Here is a 19,127-nt window from a genome sequence, read left to right on the forward strand (position 1 = left end):
GTTAGTTAGTAGTGTATTGTTTAGCCTCCATTTGTTTGTATTTTTTACAATTTTTTTCCTGTAATTGATGCCTAGTCTCATAGCGTGTGGTCAGATAAGATACTTGATACGATTTCAATTTTCTTAAATTTACCAAGGCTTGATTTGTGACCCAAGATATGATCTATCCTGGAGAATGTTCATGAGCACTTGAGAAGAAAGTGTATTCTGTTGTTTTTGGATGGAATGTCCTATAAATGTCAATTAAGTCCATCTTGTTTAATGTATCATTTGAAGCTTGTGTTTCCTTATTTATTTTCATTTTGGATGATCTGTCCATTGGTGAAAGTGGGGTGTTAAAGTCCCCTGCTATGATTGTGTTACTATCGATTTCCCCATTTATGGCTGTTTCCACTTGCCTTATGTATTGAGGTGCTCCTATGTTGGGTGCGTAAATATTTACAATTGTTATATCTTCTTCTTGGATCTTCCCTTGATCATTATGTAGTGTCCTGCTTTGTCTCTTGTAATAGTCTTTATTTTATTTTATTTTATTTATTTTTTTTTTTTGCGGTATGCGGGCCTCTCACTGTTGTGGCCTCTCCCGTTGCGGAGCACAGGCTCCGGATGCGCAGGCCCAGCGGCCATGGCTCACGGGCCCAGCCGCTCCGCGGCATATGGGATCCTCCCAGACCGGGGCACGAACCCGTATCCCCTGCATCGGCAGGCGGACTCTCAACCACTGCGCCACCAGGGAGGCCCTATTTTATTTTTTATTTTTTATTTTTTGCGGTACGCGGGCCTGTCACTGTTGTGGCCTCTCCTGTTGCAGAGCACAGGCTCCGGACACGCAGGCTCAGCGGCCATGGCTCACGGGCCCAGCCGCTCCGCGGCATGTGGGATCTTCCCAGACCGGGGCACGAACCTGTATCCCCTGCATCGGCAGGCGGACTCTCAACCACTGCCCCACCAGGGAAGCCCTAGTCTTTATTTTAAAGTGTATTTTGTCTGATGTGAGAATTGCTCCTCCAGCTTTCTTTTGATTTCCATTTGTATGGAATATCTTTTTTTCCCCCTCACTTTCAGTCTGTATGTGTCCCTAGGTCTGAAGTGGGTCTCTTGTAGGCAGCATATGTATGGGTCTTGTTATTGTATCCGTTCAGCCAGTCTGTGTCTTTTGGGTGGTGCATTTAATCCATTTACATTTAAGGTAATTATCGATATGTATGTTCCTGTTACCATTTTCTTAATTGCTTTAGGTTTGTTATTGTAGGTCTTTTCCTTCTCTTGTGTTTCCTGCCCAGAGAAGTTCCTTTAGCATTTGTTGTAAAGCTTGTCTGGTGGTGCTGAATTCTCTTAGCTTTTGCTTGTCTGTAAAGGTTTTAATTTCTCCATCAAATCTGAATGAGATCCTTGCTGGGTAGAGTAATCTTGGTTGTAGGTTTTTCCCTTTCATCACTTTAAATATGTCCTGCCACTGCCTTCTTCCTTGGAGAGTTTCTGGTGAAAGATCAGCTGTTAACCTTATGGCGATTCCCTTCTATGTTATTTGTTACTTTTCGCTTGCTGCTTTTGATATTTTTTCTGTGTATTTAATTTTTGACAGTTTGATTAATATGTGTCTTGGCATGTTTCTCATTGGATTTATCCTGTATGGGACTCTCTGAGCTTCCTGGACTTGATTGGCTATTTCCTTTCCTATATTAGGGAAGTTTTCAACTACAATCTCTTAAAGTATTTTCTCAGTGCCTTTCTTTTTTTCTTCTTCCGGGACCCCTATAATTCAAATGTTGGTGCGTTTAACGTTGTCCCAGAGGTCTCTGAGACTGTCCTCAATTCTTTCCATTCTTTTTTCTTTATTCTGCTCTGCAGTAGTTATTTCCACTGTTTTGTCTTCCGGGTCACTTATCTGTTCTTCTGCCTCATTTATTCTGCTATTGATTCCTTCTAGAGAAGTTTTAACTTCGTTTATTGTGTTGTTCATCATTGTTTGCTCTTTAGTTCTTCTGGGTCCTTGTTAAACTTTTCCTGTATTTTCTCCATTCTGTTTCCAAGATTTTGGATCATCTTTACTATCATTACTCTGAATTCTTTTCCTGGTAGACTGCCTGTTTCCTCTTTATTTGTTTGGTCTGGCGGTTTTTTGCCTTGCTCCTTCATATGCTGTGTTTTTCTCTGTCTTCTCATTTTCCTTAACTGTGTTTGGGTCTCGTTTTTCAGGCTGCAGTTTCGTGGTTCCTGTTGCTTTTGGTGTCTGCCCCCAGTGTCTAATGTTGGTTCAGTGGGTTGTGTAGGCTTCCTAGTGGAGGGGACTGGTGCCTGTGTTCTGGTGGGTGGGGCTGGATTTTGTCTTTCTGGTGTGCAGGACCGCGTTCAGTGGTGTGTTTTGGTGTGTCTGTGACCTTATTATGATTTTAGGCAGCCTCTCTGCTAATGGGTGGGGTTGTGTTCCTGTCTTGCTAGTTGTTTGGCATAGGGTGTCCAGCACTGTAGCTTGCTCGTCATTGAGTGGAGCTGGGTCTTAGCGTTGAGATGGAGATCTTTGGGAGAGCTTTTGCTGTTTGATATTACGTGGAGCCGGGAGGTCTCTGGTGGACCAGTGTCCTGAACTCAGCTCTCCCACCTCAGAGGCACAGGCCTGGCACCCAGCCAGTGCACCAAGACCCTCTCAGCCACACGGCTCAGCAGAAAAGGGAGAAAAAAAGAAAGAAAAATAAATAAATAAAAAGAAATAAAGTTATTAAAATAAAGAAATTATTAAAAATAAAAATAATTAAAAAATAATTAAAAAATAAAAGAAAGTAAGAAAGGAGGGAGAACCAAACCAAAAAAGAAATCCACCAATGATAACAGGTGCTAAAATCTATAGTAAAAAGAAAAAAAAAAAAAAACCGGACAGACAGAACCCTTGAGCAAATGGTTGAAGCAAAGCCATACAGAGAAACTCACACAAAGAAGCATACACATACACACTCACAAAAAGAGGAAAAGGAAAAAAAAAAAGTATATATCTCTCTCTATATATATATATACAAAAAAGGAAGAGAACAACCAAATCAATAAACAAATCTACCAGTGATAATAAACTCTAAATATAAACTAAGATAAACATAAAACCAGAAACAAATTAGATGCAGAAAGCAAACCCCAAGTCTACAGTTGCTCCTAAAGTCCACCAGCTTTAATTTTGGGATGATTTGTTGTCTGCTCAGGTATTCCAGAGATGCAGGGTATATCATGTTGATTGTGGAGATTTAATCCGCTGCTCCTGAGGCTGCTGGGAGAGATTTCCCTTTCTCTTCTTTGTTTGCACAGCTCCCGGGTTCAGCTTTGGATTTGGCCCTGCCTCTGCTTGTAGGTCGCCTGAGGGCGTCTTTTCCCTTGTGGGAAGTCTGAGGTCTTCTGCCAGTCTTCAGTAGGTGTTCTGTAGGAGTTGTTCCACATATAGATGTATTTCTGATGTATTTGTGGGGAAGAAGATGATCTCCACTTCTTACTCCTCTGCCATCTTGAAGGTCTCCCTGCAGTTGATATTCTTTTAAGATTCTTTTAATCTGTAGGCTCTCCCTTCATCTCTCTCTTTTTACCCTAGAGATTACAGTATGTATTCTTGATTTTTCAAAGTCTAAGATTAATTGGTACCATTACTCTCTTTCTAGGTAATACAAAGACTGATGTGTTTCTATACCATTTTGGTTTTAGGACACTTTAATTTCATTTACCCATTCTTTTATGTCATTGAGATTGTGTATTTTTATTTTATATATATTTAAAATCAAGCAGGCCTGATTAATTTTTTTATACAGTGAGCATCATTTAATTTATAGGTAAACTAAATGATGTTGACTATAATAAAATAGTGTCTGCTTAATTTTAAATATACTAGTTTTGTTGTTTTTCACTTGCTCCTGCATTTTTAAGCTTCCATCAGGAATTCTTTTCTTTCTTCCTGAAGAACACCCTTTGGCATTTCCTTTCTGCAAGTCAGATTGTGGCACGTTGTCTTAATTTTTGTTTGAAAATTTCATTCTCATACTTTAAGAATATTTTCATTTGATATATGAGTTTTTGGTTGACAATTGTTTTCTTTCAACATTTTAAGAATATTGTTCTGGTATTTTTTTAGCTTCCATAATTTCTGATGAGAAATCAATAGTGGATATAATTTTAGCCGCTTTGATGGTAATCTCTCAATTTCCTCTGGCAACTCTTAAGATACTCTTTATTTTCTTTTCTTTTTTCTTTTGGTTTTCAGCAATATTACCATGATGCCAGATGCATCATTCTTATCTCATAATCCTTAAATATAATATGCAGAGTTATTGTAAGATCTGTGCTTGTAATCCAATATCTAGGTTCCCTATGGTTCTTTTTGTACTGTTAGCTTTTTTCGTTCATGTCATCTTACTTCATCTCTGCCTTGTTAGTTTTTATTATGTGAGACACATATTCCAAAATTATTTTTTATTTTTATTACGTACCAGTCATTATATTGCAAAATTATTTGCAGAAATACTTTGAGGCCTAGGATAATGTTTTCCTACAGAGAGTGTTTATGTTTTCTTCTGCCAGGTGCCCGGAGACCATAACAGTCCAGAAGCGCCTGAGTTATTTCCAATTCAGCCCATGTGAGGCCCTGTTTTACTTCTGCACACTAGTGCTTTTAGGTGCAAACTTTGGGCTTTCAACCCAGAGTAATGGGAGCAGGAGTAGGCAGTTCCATCAGGATTCAACGTTCCACATCTCTCTTCTAGCCCCTTAATACTATCAAAGAGTTACTACTCTGTACTTCAGCCTTTCTGGTGCCCTTCTGAAATCAGAAAATCGCTTGCATGGAAAAAGTAGTTTCAGTCATTGCACTCACCTCCCTGGGCATCCAGCTCCTTTGTATTAGGTAACTCAGTTGTTAGTCCTCATTTGCATTCAGGGAGATTAAAAAATTTTTTTCCCATCTTTACTACTTTTCCTCAGAGGAAGAGGTGATCAGAATTAACTAGTCTGCCATTACCAAATATTTCCTCTGTTTTTATTTCTTTTTTCTCTTTTTCGGAATGTTGTCATATTTACTTCCTCTGTCTCCTGTTGTTTCTCACATATGCTTCAATTCTTTAACTTGCCGCTTTCCTTTTATTTTTTAATTAATTAATTAATTAATTTTTGACTGCGTTGAGTCTTCATTTCTGTGCATGGGCTTTCTCTAGTTGTGGTGAGTGGGGGCTGCTCTTCGTTGTGGTACACAGGCTTCTCATTGTCATGGCTTCTCTTTTTGTGGAGCACGGGCTCTAGGCACACAGGCTTCAGTAGTTGTGGCGCACGGGCTTAGTTGCTCCACAGCATGTGGGATCTTCCCAGACCAGGGCTTGAACCCGTGTCCCTTGTATTGGCAGGTAGATTCTTAACCACTGTGCCACCAGGGAAGCCCTCTCTGCTTCCTTTTAGAAGAGTTTATCAATCTGCATTTCTACTCATTAATATGTTCTTTGTCTAGAGCCATTCTACTGTTTGTCTCATCTGTTATGTTATTTTTTAGCTGTTGTATTTTACAAACCTAGAATATCTGATTCATTCTTTTTCATGATTTGTGTTTCTTATTTCATATTGCTAATCTCTATCTCTTTTACTTTTATTATTTCTATTTTTTTATTGAAATATAATTGACATATAACATTATATTAGTTTCAGGTATTCAACATAATGATTCAATATTTGTATGTATTGTAAAATGATCATCACAATAATTCTAGTTAACATGTATCACCATACATAGTTATAAAAAGTTTTTTTTCTTGAGATGAAAACTTTTAAGATCTCTCTTAGCAACTTTCAGATATACACTACAGTATTTTAAGCTGTGGTTACCATGGTGTACATTACATCCCCATGACTTACTTATTTTATAACTGGAATTTTGTATGTTTTGACCCCCTTAATCCATTTTGCCCACCCTCCACCCCCTGCTTCTGGCAGCCACCAATCTGTTCTCTATATCTCTGAACAGGGGATTTATTTTTTTTAATTTTTTTTAGTTTACACATAAAAGCAAGATCATATGGTATTTGTCTTTTCCCTTCTGACTTACTTCACTTAGCATACTGCCCTCGAAGTCCATCCATGTTGTTGCAAATGCAAGATTTCCTTCTTTTTTTATGACTGAGTAATATTTCATTGTATGTATGTATGTGTATGTGTATATGTATATATACACATACACATACATACACACCATGTTTCCTTTATCTAGTCATACATTGATTGACACTTAGATTGCTTCCATATCTTGGCTGTTGTAAGTAATGGTGCAGTGAACGTGAGGGTGTATGTATCTTTTTGAGTTAGTGTTTTCATTTTCTTCATATAAATGCCCAGAAATGGAATTTCTGGATCATTTGGTAGTTCTATTTCTAAATTTTTGAGGAATTTTTATACTGTTTTCCATAGTGCCTGCACTAGTTTACATTCCCACCAGCCGTGCACAACGGTTCCCTTTTCTCCACATCCTCACCAGCACTTGTTATTTATTGTTTTTGATAATAGCCATTCTAAGATGTGTGAGGTGAAATCCCACTGTGGTTTTGATTTGCATTTCCCTGAAAATGTCTGTTTTCATATGTCTCTTTTTTTTTTTTTTCGGTACGTGGGCCTCTCACTGTTGTGGCCTCTCCCATTGCGGAGCACAGGCTCCAGATGCACAGGCTCAGCGGCCACGGCCCACGGACCCAGCTGCTCCACGGCATGTGGGATCCCCCTGGACCAGGACACAAACATGTGTCCCCTGCATCGGCAGGCAGACTCTCAACCACTGTGCCACCAGGGAATCCCTCATATGTCTCTTTGATATATTTATGTTTATTTTTAAATTCCCGGTCCATTTGTTCTGATACTTACGCTTTTGAAACTGGTATAAGTTGTCCTGTTCGTTGATTTTTTTTTAAGGTAGTTGTACCCCTGGGTCCAAGGAGTGGTCTTGGGTTGGATATTTGCAGTGGATGTGGGCAAAACGTGGACACATGGGCTGGAGTGTCCACGTGCATATATGGTTCTTTGAAGTATGGGGTGTGTTGGAGGTGGCAGGTAAAAGGGGCCAGACTCTCCCCATGTGGGTGCATAAAGTGTCTCAGAATGCTAGATTTGAATTTGACTTTCCAGGCCATTTTGAAGGTATATTAGTCATTGTACAGAGATAGAACATATTTTAATTAATAATCTATTAGCTTGATTGGTAACTTTAATATTTAGACATGTATATGGGCCTCTTTTTGTAATCATGGTGCTGTAGGGGCAGGCCTGGTACCAGCTATTGATTAGGCCATGTGATTTCTTTTTTTTTTTTTTTTTTTTTGCGGTACGCGGGCCTCTCACTGTTGTGGCCTCTCCCGTTGTGGAGCACAGGCTCCGGACACGCAGGCTCAGCGGCCATGGCTCACAGGCCCAGCCGCTCCACGGCATGTGGGATCTTCCCGGACCAGGGCACGAACCCGCGTCCCCTGCATCGGCAGGCGGACTCTCAACCACTGCGCCACCAGGGAAGCCCAGGCCATGTGATTTCTGACAAAAGATTTAGTTTCTACAAGACTTATCTCATTTTGAATTGCTGGTGTAAACTTTTATATTTTAATCCTGGTAGGGCATTCTTCTTGGATAATTATTGTATTCTGCATTTTCCACTCCCTGTGTAAGAAAGAAAAATGTTCTATAATGACTTCCTGAGAAATTCGTTTTACACTTTATCTGACTATTGAACCTTATTTTCCCTCTTATTTTTTTCATCAGGATTTGTTTTGTAAAAGAGTCTGTGGCCTTCACCAAACATGTTGGTTCTGAGATATAATGGAATTCCACCTTTAATGGAACAAACCTATTAAAAAAATCATGTATCTAATGAAACTAGGCTTGGATAAAATCTTCAAAACATATCAATATTAAATGTATCAATGAAAGGCTCAGGGTTATTGTTTACCATCTAAAATAACAGTAGAACACACTCTCAAATTTGAACAATCTAAAGATTCCTTTAGGGTAAAGACTTTTATATGTCGAATTTATGGTGATTTTATATGAAAAAGTTCCTGTGTAGTTTGGAAATATGGCTGAGAACTATTTTAAAATCTTGTTTTAGCAGTTTAATTTGGTTATGTTGAAAGTTTCCATAGTTCCCTTTTAATACTGGATGCAAAAAATAAAGCAATATAAAAGAAAAAAAAAAGCAAAACCAAACTAGTTCACTTTAAATAAAAGGAAATGTATTCCTTAAATTCCAAATGTGCCCAGCTAGCATATTATGGAATGGACATTGCTGAAAAAGGATAATATTAGGTTACAGCCTTCCTCATTAGTGATTTTTAAACAAAACTGTAATTTCCTGGGAAACACAAACATTTCATTTATTTATGTACAGTATTTACTCATATCCCTGCTTTTTCTTTGATGGATTCAAGATGACAGGAAAAAGCCAAATAAAAATAGGAGAGAGAAAAAAAATAGGAGAGAACTAGTGCTGAATGGGAAGGTTTTGATGCCCTCGATAGTAGCACATTTAACTCTTAGAAAGATCTGATGATAGCTTTTTAAGGAAATTTCCAGGGGATGGTGGAGAACGAGCTAGGGGTCTTGAATGTTTTAAAAATGTGAAATCCTAAGGGGAAACCTATTGCACAATGGAGACAAACAGCCACTTTGGTGGAAGAGGAGGAGTGGAGCCCATGTGCCCTCACGACATCCCCTACCCTTCAGGATGCTGCTGTTGTGTGGATTGTGTGATGTGACATCGCCAAAACCAGTTTACCGAGCCCCAGTCTAAGTGCTTGGTGGCAGAATTACTTCTAAGTTCACTTATTACTTTTCCCATCACTTACTTACTCTTTAAATTCTGTAGCTTTTCTTCTCTCCCAAGAGAATTCATGCATTTGTGCTAATTTTCAAAAAGGACTCTGATTTCAGGATATGCAGACCTGCAAAGGGTTTGACCATTAGCTAATATTTCAGATTAAAAAAATTTTTTTGGATTGCTATTTTGGTATTATTTTATTGTTTCCTTTTTATAATTTTTTTTAAAGAAAGGGCAAGAGGAATACTGTTTCTGAGTGTTGCTTTTTCTTTGTCTTTGTTTTTCTCTGAAAAGGAGAGAGGAGGTAACAGAGAGTCTTCTCCAGTCCATTCAGTACTCACCTCCAAAGTAATCTGATTAAGACACTATTTTCATCATGCAACTTCCCACCTCGGAAACCCTCAAAGATTCCCTGTGGTTTTTGAATGAAGTTTGTACTCCTCAGTTAGGTCTGATTCTATCAGTCCTTAATTCCCTGCTCACACCAAACTCTAATTAAGCTACTTGAGGCACTTTTCAGGTTTTCCAATATGACATGCTCATTTCTTCTCTCCATGTATTTTGGCTGGTCTCCTGCCCCACCCGCCTGGTTTTTACCTACCCTGTAGCCTTCCTTATAATCACCAATCCCATTTTCATCCCTATGATGACCTGTAGTACTTATCTATATCATTATTTTGACTTTCAAATGTATGATGCTCTCAAATGCTTCGTAATTATACAAATAAGATTGAAAGTCTTTGAGAGCAGAGATTCTACCTTATATTTCTTTGATTCCTCAATAAATGTAATGCTGGATTCTTTTTAAAACATTTTTATTGGAGTATAGTTGCTTTACAATGTTGTGTTATTTTCTGCTGTACAGCAAAGTGTATAATGCTGGATTCTTAATAAATATTTGTAAGATTGAAATGAAAATTAGCAGGCATTCTGATTGTGGTAAATTTGAATAATATTCTGTGTTGATTTTACTTGATTAATCTATTTGACATTTGCCAAATGGATTCTTGATTTGCTGTTGATTATTGCATAATCCATTCACTGTGAAGTTTTGTAAATGAAGATTAATTGGAAAAATATGAGTTTTCGAAAACCAAGGAGAAATGCTCTCATTACTTTTAGCTACATGTGATAATTGGACTGGTAATACTGTTTCTGAAGTAGAAGTCTATTTTTCATGTGAGAAGTACTCATTTATGGTTGACAGCATTTACAGTTGTTTGCCAAAAATGTAGAAACAGCTTGTTTTCTTAAGTAAATAGTGCTCCCTATAGTCCTGTTTTCAAAAGTATTCATTTGAGTAGCAAGCTCTTATTAGATAGTGCAAAGCTATAAACACCATCCAGTTTGAGTTAGTTTATTTTTAAAAATTTCTTATTGAAATATAGTTGATTTACAATGTTGTGCCAGTTTCAGGTGTACAGCAAAGTGATTCAGTTATACATATATATACATATATATGTATTCTTTTTTTAGATTCTTTTCCATGGTAGGTTATTACAGGGTATTGAGTATAGTTCCCTGTGCTATACAGTAGGTCCTTGTCGGTCATCTATTTTATATACAGTAGTTTAAATATATATATATATTTTTGGCCACACTGTGCGACATGTGGGATCTTAGTTCCCCGACCAGGGATCTACCCCCGCCCCCTGCATTGGAAGCGTGGGGTCTTAACCACTGGACGACCAGGGAAGTCCCTGGGTTAGTTTAAATGTCAAAAAATTTGAGACTTTACTAAACTGAAATGAGCAAATTCCCATCCAAAAGGCACAAGTGAGGAGTGCAGAGACTTGGGAAGGCACCTGCATGTCAAAACTCAACAGTGTTTATTCAGGGTGACTCACTGCTTAGCTTGGTGCAGAGCTAATCGTGGTGTTTTCTCAGTGTTGGGTGATAAGAACTCTCTTTAGAAGTCATGGGCATGGTTTATTGTCAGACTCTAAAATGATGGATCTATGGAGGTGAATCATGCAGAGAAGTCTGAGACAGAGAATCATCATGTTCCTTATTGAGGGAGGGTGCTCCCCAGAGGGATTCTGTGTGGGTGGGGTTAAAATAAACAGTTTCTTCTCTCCTGTCATCTTCAACACATATTACCTGTTTATCCTTTCATTTTAGTATCTTTCTGTAGGGGTTAATATTCATTGTTAATTGTGTTATACCTTAAATACCTTTAAAAAAAAGTTATACCCAACTTTCCAGCTAGGCCAGATTTTAAGTGAGTCACATTTTTTATGATGAAGCCAGGTTAAAGATCTTTCCAGATCTTGTTTGAAGAGAACTGATTCTGGTATGAACTTGGACTTTACTTTGGAAGTACTGAAAACATGGATGTTGGTGAGGTTATATATGCGATGGCCAGGGGCAGCTGACTATTCAGTTTTAAATGTAACTTGACCAGGGTATGTGGATTAAATTCAGATGTATGGTGGGAAGCATCAAGAATGAGTTTTTCCAAGAAGTAATCAGTCAGATAAAGGACAGAATCATAGGGGATTAGGCTGCTAAGTGACTGCAGCTTCTCCCTACTGCCTCTAATTGCAGAGAAAGAATGCAGCGCTCCAACCAAAAGTTACAGAAGTAAAAGCGGCACTTTCGCTTTGCTGTGTTTGGGGGCAGTTATAGGAAGTTGTAGTTAGACTTAAAGTAGACTGAGGGATTTCAATGCCAAGAAAAGCATTCAGAGCAAAGGAGTAAATGCTGAAGTTTGGCCTACAAAGCAAATAGTTGCAAGGAGGGAGCTAACTTTTTTTCTTTTTGAAGAAAAATAAAAATAACATGATTTGAGGAAGTAAGAATTGTGAAGCTACCCATTCACTAATTTTATTGGATAATTGTGTCTTCATGCTGTTATACTTAGATTTTTATATAAATATCTTTAATAAATATAAGTATCTTTAAATATATCATTTATTAACTTGTTTATATTAATATTTCCTTTCGAAGGGTGAATAAACCTTTTGGTAGGTGAAACTGTGAACCTAAAGTTGTAAATGATGGTAAGCATTATAAGTGGGAAAGATTAGTTCATAATTAAGAGTGGGCTCAGGCCCATTCCTCCATTCTCAGGATGCACAGTTACATATTTATAAACAGGTTCTTAAACAAAAAGGTTCACTAAGCATCATTTTCAAATCTCTCCTGCCTGCAGATTCATCCCCCTCACATTTACTATGACCCTTAATCTCAGATACCTCTCCTTTCCCCCATACTTAAAGCACCCGCAACCTGACATATATTCCCTCTATCCTACTGGGTTACGTATTGACACTCAGATGCATATCCCCTCACCCTCAATGAAGCATGCAATGCTAAGTGCAGATACATTTGCAGACTCAGAAGAGCATGCAGGCAGAGGAGAAAAGATCCACTGTTGGCTGGGTGGGAGATTGAGTGGAGATTGCTGTGTGGCTGCTGTGAATAGGAAAGTGGTTGGAAAATAGATAACGAGAGATGACGAGTTAAGGGGCCACGTGTTACTGATAATAATTAGTTGAGTTAATGCACTATTCTGTTAATGCATCTACAGACTGCTTGACCTGAGACCAGCTGTTGAGACCAGTAATAATCCTAATGAGTGGAAAAGGACACAGGTGTTTAGTGCTGATCCAGGTCAGCTGAGAAATATAGCTGCTATTCTGTATTTAAATATAAGACTTTCTGAATCCAGGACTATTATTTGCAACAGAGTTGAGTTAAAGAATATTTGAATAAGGGATGCAAAATGTTGAGAATATTAGTGTTTCTAAAGCATTTTGAAGATTAGGAAAAAGTGCTGTTTAAATGCTATTATAATAATTTTTAGAAGTAAAGATGTCATGGACCCATTAAGACCTGTTTTATGGCATTTATTGCTGAGCACTTCCTTCAGTTACAGAGTTGATTTTCACCTGGGTCTCTTGCCAGTATGCTGGGCTCTGCCACACTCTCCTGTCTGCATAGATGACATTAGTTTCTTTTTTTGTAGCAAGGAATAGATATTATTTTGTCTCTATGAAGGAAGAACATGAGATTTGGAGCCAGAAGGAGCTATACAAACACAATATGATCAATTCTCTTTCTTCTTTGGTCATGTCCTTTGATTTATTGTTGCCTGTGAAATACAAGCCAAAGTCTTAGAATTGCATTCGAAGCTCTGTGCTGGTAGTTCTTAGCTTTGGATGCATATTAAAATAACATGAGGAACTTTTTTTTTTTTTTTTTTTTTTTTTTTTTTTTTTCGGTACACGGGCCTCTCACTGTTGTGGCCTCTCCCATTGCGGAGCACAGGCTCCAGACGCGCAGGCTCAGCGGCCATGGCTCACGGGCCTAGCCGCTCCGCGGCATGTGGGATCTTCCCGGACTGGGGCACGAACCCGTGTCCTCTGCATTGGCAGGCGGACTCGCAACCACTGCGCCACCAGGGAAGCCCGAGGAACTTTTTAAAAGTACCAAGAACAGGGTGGGGTTTAGGCATCTGAATAGTATCTTCTATTCTCATACCTTATTGAGATTTGGGTTTAGAACTCTAAGGAAATACAAAGAATCATCTTGTTGATTTTTACAAAAATATCCTATTGTGAATTTGGGATTGCATTGAATCATAACAGGATTCTGATCAGTTTAGGGAGAATTGACATTTTAACAATATTGTCTTTCATTTCATGAACATGGTGTATCTATTTACATTTTCTTTGATTTCTTTCATCAGCATTTTGTAGTTTTCAGCATACACATCTTGAACATAAGTTTTAAAAAATTTATCTGTTTTTCGTATTTTTGGTGGTGTTGTATTTCCAATTTTCTTTTGCTAATTTATAGAAATTCGAATTTTTTATGTTGACCTTGTATTCTGCAGCCTTGCTAAAGTCCCTTATTATAGTGTTTTGGTAGGTTCTATATATTTTTTTGGTAGGTTCTTTGGGATTTTCTACCCAGAAGGTCATATTGTCTGGAGTAGATACAGTTTTATTTTTAAACTTTCAATCTGTATGCATTTATATTTTTTTCTTACTTTGTTGCCCCAGCTGTGTTCTCCAATGTGGTATTGCATTCTAGTAGTGAAAGCAGTCATCCTTGACTTGTTCTCGATCTCAGTGGAAAAGTACTTAGTCTTTCATCATTAAGTATGATGTTATTAGCTGTTATTTTTTTTTTTTTGAAGGTTCCCATTATCAGACTGAGGAAATTCTTTTCTTTTCCTGATTTTCCAATAGGATTTATCAGGAATGGATGTTGAGTATTGTCATCTGCATCTATTTGGATGATCGTATAGCTTTTCTCTTTGTACTGATTAATTTTCAAATGTCAAACTAGTGTTACATCACTGGGATAAAGCCCCCTGGGTTGTGATTTTTAAATCGTTTTTATATATTGCTATATTTGATTTGCTCACATTTTGTTGAAGGTTTTGTATATGGGTTCATGAGGGATACCGACTTCTTATTTTCTTTTGTTGTATGTATGCGTTTTTGTTATCAGCATAATTCTGGCCCTCATAAAAGAATTGGCAAGTGTTCCCTCCTTTTTTATTCCCTGGAAGAGAGTAGAACTGCAATTATTTCTTCTTTAAATGTTTAGAATTTGCCAGTACAGCTCTTTGAATGAGGAGCTTTCTTTTTTAGAAGGCTTAAAAATACAGATTCAACTTCTATAATGGATATGGGCCTATTCAGATTACCTATTTCTTTTTTTTGTTATTTATTCATTTATTTTTGGCTGCGTTGGGTCTTCGTTGCTGCACGTGGGCTTTTCTCTAGGTGCAGCGAGCAGGGCCTACTCTTCGTTGCAGTGTGCGGGGGCTACTCTTCGTTGCGGTGCACGGGCTTCTCATGGTCGTGTCTTCTCTGGTTGCGGAGCACAGGCTCTAGGCACGCGGGCTTCAGTAGTTGTGGCACGTGGGCTCAGTAGTTGTGGCTCGTGGGCTCTAGAGCACAGGCTTAGTAGTTGTGGCACACGGGCTTAGCTGCTCTGTGGCATGTGGGATCTTCCCGGACCAGGGCTTGAACCTGTGTCCCCCGCATTGGCAGGCAGATTCTTTTTTTTTTTTTTTTTTCTCGGTACGCGGGCCTTTCACTGCTGTGGCCTCTCCTGTTGCGGAGCACAGGCTCCGGACGCGCAGGCTCAGCGGCCATGGCTCATGGGCCCAGCTGCTCCGCAGCATGTGGGATCTTCCCGGACCGGGGCACAGACCCGTGTCCCCTGCATCGGCAGGCGGACTCTCAACCACTGCGCCACCAGGGAAGCCCTGCAGGCAGATTCTTAACCACTGCGCAACCAGGGAAGCCCTACCTATTTCTTATTGAGTGAGCTTTAATAGTTTCTATTTTTCAAGGAGTAGTTTGTGTCTCCAGTTCATCTAAGTTGTTGAATTTATGGACATAAAGTTTTTATAATATTTCCTTATTATTTCTGTAATGTTTAGAAAACCTGTGGTGATATCCTTTCTTTCATTTTTGATATTGGTAATTTGTGTCTTCTCTTTTCTTTTCTTAGTCAGTCTGGCTAGAGATTTATCGATGTTATTGGTTTATTCAAAGAACCAACTTTTGGTTTCATTAATTTTCTGTATTGATTTCCTGTTTTCAATTTCATTGATTTCTGTTCTTGCTCATTATATTTTCCCTTTTGCTTGTTTTGGGTTTAATTTGCTTTTCTTTTTCTTGAGTCTTCAGATGGAAGCTTAGGTTATTGGCTTAAGAACCTTCTCTTCTAGTATAAACATTTAATATTTATAAAGTGAAAAGTGCCCACTCTTTCATTGCTTTCCTTTGGCTGCCTGCTTTTGACCCTGGATGCAACTAATGTTATTTTTTCAGTATCCTTTCAGACAGCTTATGCATATATAAATATATGAAAATATTATTTTACTCTCTCCTTTTTAACATAATTGCTAGATTGCATTCTAGCAATTATTTTGTTCCATGCCTTGCTTTTTTTTTTTTTTAAGTAATCTATCTTGGATATAATTCTCTATCTTTCATATGTTTTTATTCATTATTTTTTATGATAGCCTAATAGCCAGTCTTCTATTAATAGACTTCTAAGGCTGGGGCTGGGGCCTTGGGGTTTTTAATGTTTTTATTCTTTTTATATATTTTATTATGGAAATTTTCATTATGGAAAATTTTATGCATTGCAGTTTATATATCTTAAATGTTTTTTAGCCTGTATTTTTCCCTGTCATTATTCTCTCCTTTAAACCATTACCTTTGTCTAGTAATGGTAACCCTTACTTTCCCAGGATTCTTTTTCTTTTAAAATAAATTTTAGAATTTATTTATTTATTTTTGGCTGTGTTGGGTCTTTGTTGCTGTGCACAGGCTTTCTCTAGTTGCTGTGAGTGGGGGCTGCTCTTCGTTGCGGTGCACGGGCTTCTCGTTGCAGTGGCTTCACTTGTTGCGGAGCACGGGCTCTAGGCGCACGGGCTTCAGTAGTTGTGGCACGCTGGCTCTAGAGCGCAGGCTCAGTAGTTGTGGCGCACGGGCTTAGTTGCTCTGCGGCATGTGGGATCTTCCCGGACCAGGGCTCGAACCCTTGTCCCCTGCATTGGTAGGCGGATTCTTAACCACTGCGCCACTAGGGAAGTCCCTCAGGATTCATTAAAAAAAATTTTTTTTTTTTAGTTTCTTTTTGTGGCTGCATTGGGTCTTAGTTGCGAGGTCTTCATTGAGGCATGTGGGATGTTTTGTTGTGGCGCGGGCTCTTTGTAGTGGCGCACAAGCTTCTCTCTAGTTGTGGCGTGGGGGTTTTCTCTCTCTAGTTGTGGCGCGCAGGGTCCAGAGCACGTGGGCTCTGTAGTTTGCGGCACGCAGGCTCTCTAGTTGAGTTGTGCGGTCTCAGTAGTCGTGATGCGTGGGATCCGTTGCCCCGTGGCATGTGGGATCTTAGTTCCCTGACCAGGGATCGAACGCACGTCCCCTGCATTGGAAGGTGGATTCTCTACCACTGGACCACCAGGGAAGTCCCGGGATTCATTTTTTAAAACAGTTTTTATTCAGAAATAGAAAACACCTACGGAAGAATACCTAAAACAAAGTACGGTTTAATGAATTGTTATAAAACAAATATCCATATAAATATTCCGGAGGCCAAGAAATAGAATGTTGTCAGCACCCCAGAAGCCCCTTGTGTTCTCCTTTCTGTGTTACAACTCCTCTCTCTTCCCCCAGAGGTAATCAGTATCCTGATTTCTGTGGAAATCTCTTTTAAGATTAGTTTTTACTTTCCCCTGTGGAATTTCCTGGGTATTCTTAAATCATGAAATCTATGTCTGCAAAAAATGTTTCGAGCAAGTTTACCTTAAAAAATGTCGTTAGCTGTGCAGCAAGGCTTGACTTTTCTGCTGGTGAGCACTGGCTCTTCATCCTTGCTCTGCCCGTCATCAGGCTTGCTTACTCTCGCTTTGAGCTTCAGGAATACTTTCTTTTGTCACTTCATCTTTCTGGGCCACTTTACTTCAGGATAGAAGCTGCATCCATCAGAATTCTTAGTTGTAAGCAGTAGGAACCATCTCTAGCTAATTCATTAAAAGGATATGGGTGACCAATCGGCTTTCTAAGAAGGTTGGGAAAGTAGGCTTAATGACCTCACTGCCAAGAACGAAGCTCAAAACCATACCACAAAACTGGTCTCAGGAAGTACCTCTGCCACCAAGCTGGGCGTAGATATTGCTGCTTGTGCTCCAAAAGCCACTGATGCTGGGTTGTGGTTGCTGCCATGAGAATCTCTGTCCCAGCTCTCAGGACACTGGATGTAACTGCTCCTACTGCTGACATCCTCGCCAGGTGGATTCTTTGGAGTTCTTACTTCTACAAGTTAATTGTTTTCTATTTGAAGTCTAGAGCAGTGCATCTTACTGGTGGAGCTTGTATTATGTGCCCCTGTCTTAGTTTCAAAGAAAGATGGGAAAGTGTTCTTTTTTTTCCTTTTTCATACTTTGGTAGTGCGAAGTGTACTTGTCATATAAGGTAGGGTGCGCTTAAATGTAGACTCAGCATTTGGGTGGTTGGCAACCAAAAAGAAATGTCCATTGTAAAAGGTCTGTATCAGTCTTGGAAATCCATCACTTTTAACACAGTTGTTGCTCTTTATAGACACTCACGTTGCTCATATAATGCAATGAATATTTGACATAGGACTATTTTTTATCATTTCCAGGTGATATATTGCCAGGTACTATATAAGGCATGGAACAGAATCTGTATTTCTGATGAACTATGTATATTAAAAGTCCCATTCTAATTTTAGCTAGTTTTGGGGAATTCCTGTTTTATCTTATGAGTAAACTTAATGAGATGTAATAGTTAAAAATCAACTGTAACAAACATTGGTGTCTCCTGGCAGTATTTTCACTGAGAATTTTCAGGCTTATTGACCATTTGCCTTTTTTCAGATGTGATCTTACTGTATACAAAAAGAAGGTTTGGAAAATAGGAGACACTCTCTTAGGACCATTAGTAAATATAAATAGGATGACATTTTCTTTTCAAAACCAAGATGATATAGTTCTCATTATTGCAAAAGTATTTTACTCTAAGTTACTGTGAAACTTTGTAAGCACAAGCTTTATAAAATTAACACAAAAGCCCATTGTTAATTTACATATGTGACTTGAAAAACTGGCTAGTGAAGTTTTCATCTTCTCTGAAACCAAGACATAGTTGAATGGTTGGAGCAGTGGCCACAGGGGTTGGGGCCTTGCTGTTACTGTCCTGGCTCTGCAGGTGGTGTATAGCGTTACTTTGAGTAGTTCATTTATGGTCTACATTTCATCCTTCTAGTTCCTGAAGAAGAATTCGTAATACTGTCCCTTCCCCTTCACTTTTCTCACAGTGGTGGCAGGAGATCTGACACACATGTCTCAGATGAGACAGATGAACTTCTTAGAATAAACACATGGTAACATAAAGGTTGTTACAGTGAAAACAAGCAAAGATGAAGGTAGTATAAAATCTTTATAGCAACATGCATCCTGTTGCCTTAGTATGTAACAATAAACTGTTGTTATAATATCCTGATGGAAGGACACACTTCTGAATTATTATTCAAACCAGGTGGTGCCTCAGATTTGAATACTTAAACACCTCAGCTGTGGATTTAATGGGCTAAGTTGGTAGGATGTTTACTTTAGGTTCATTCATTTGGCCTTTGCCTACAAAGCCAACAGAAGTTGCTTTATAGGGTGTTTCTAAGCTCATTGCCAAATAAACCAGGTTAGTTTTAACACTGTTCACATAGCATATGTGAAGCCTTAATTCTGTAAAGGAAAAAAAGAATCCAAGGTTTCCAAATGTGGTAATATTGTAACAGAAGGGCAGGAATCAATTTACTGGTGATACAT

At 38.7% G+C, this 19,127-nt stretch overlaps 1 protein-coding gene across 12 annotated transcripts in view; it reads left to right on the top strand.

The window, feature by feature from the left end:
• DTNB (dystrobrevin beta) overlaps positions 1–19,127 on the top strand; it is a 283,356-nt gene that overhangs the window by 77,645 nt on the left and 186,584 nt on the right. The window lies entirely within an intron of this gene.

Source organism: Mesoplodon bidens (assembly GCF_964165515.1).
Source record: "Mesoplodon bidens genome assembly, chromosome: 14".
Lineage (NCBI taxonomy): Eukaryota > Metazoa > Chordata > Mammalia > Artiodactyla > Ziphiidae > Mesoplodon > Mesoplodon bidens.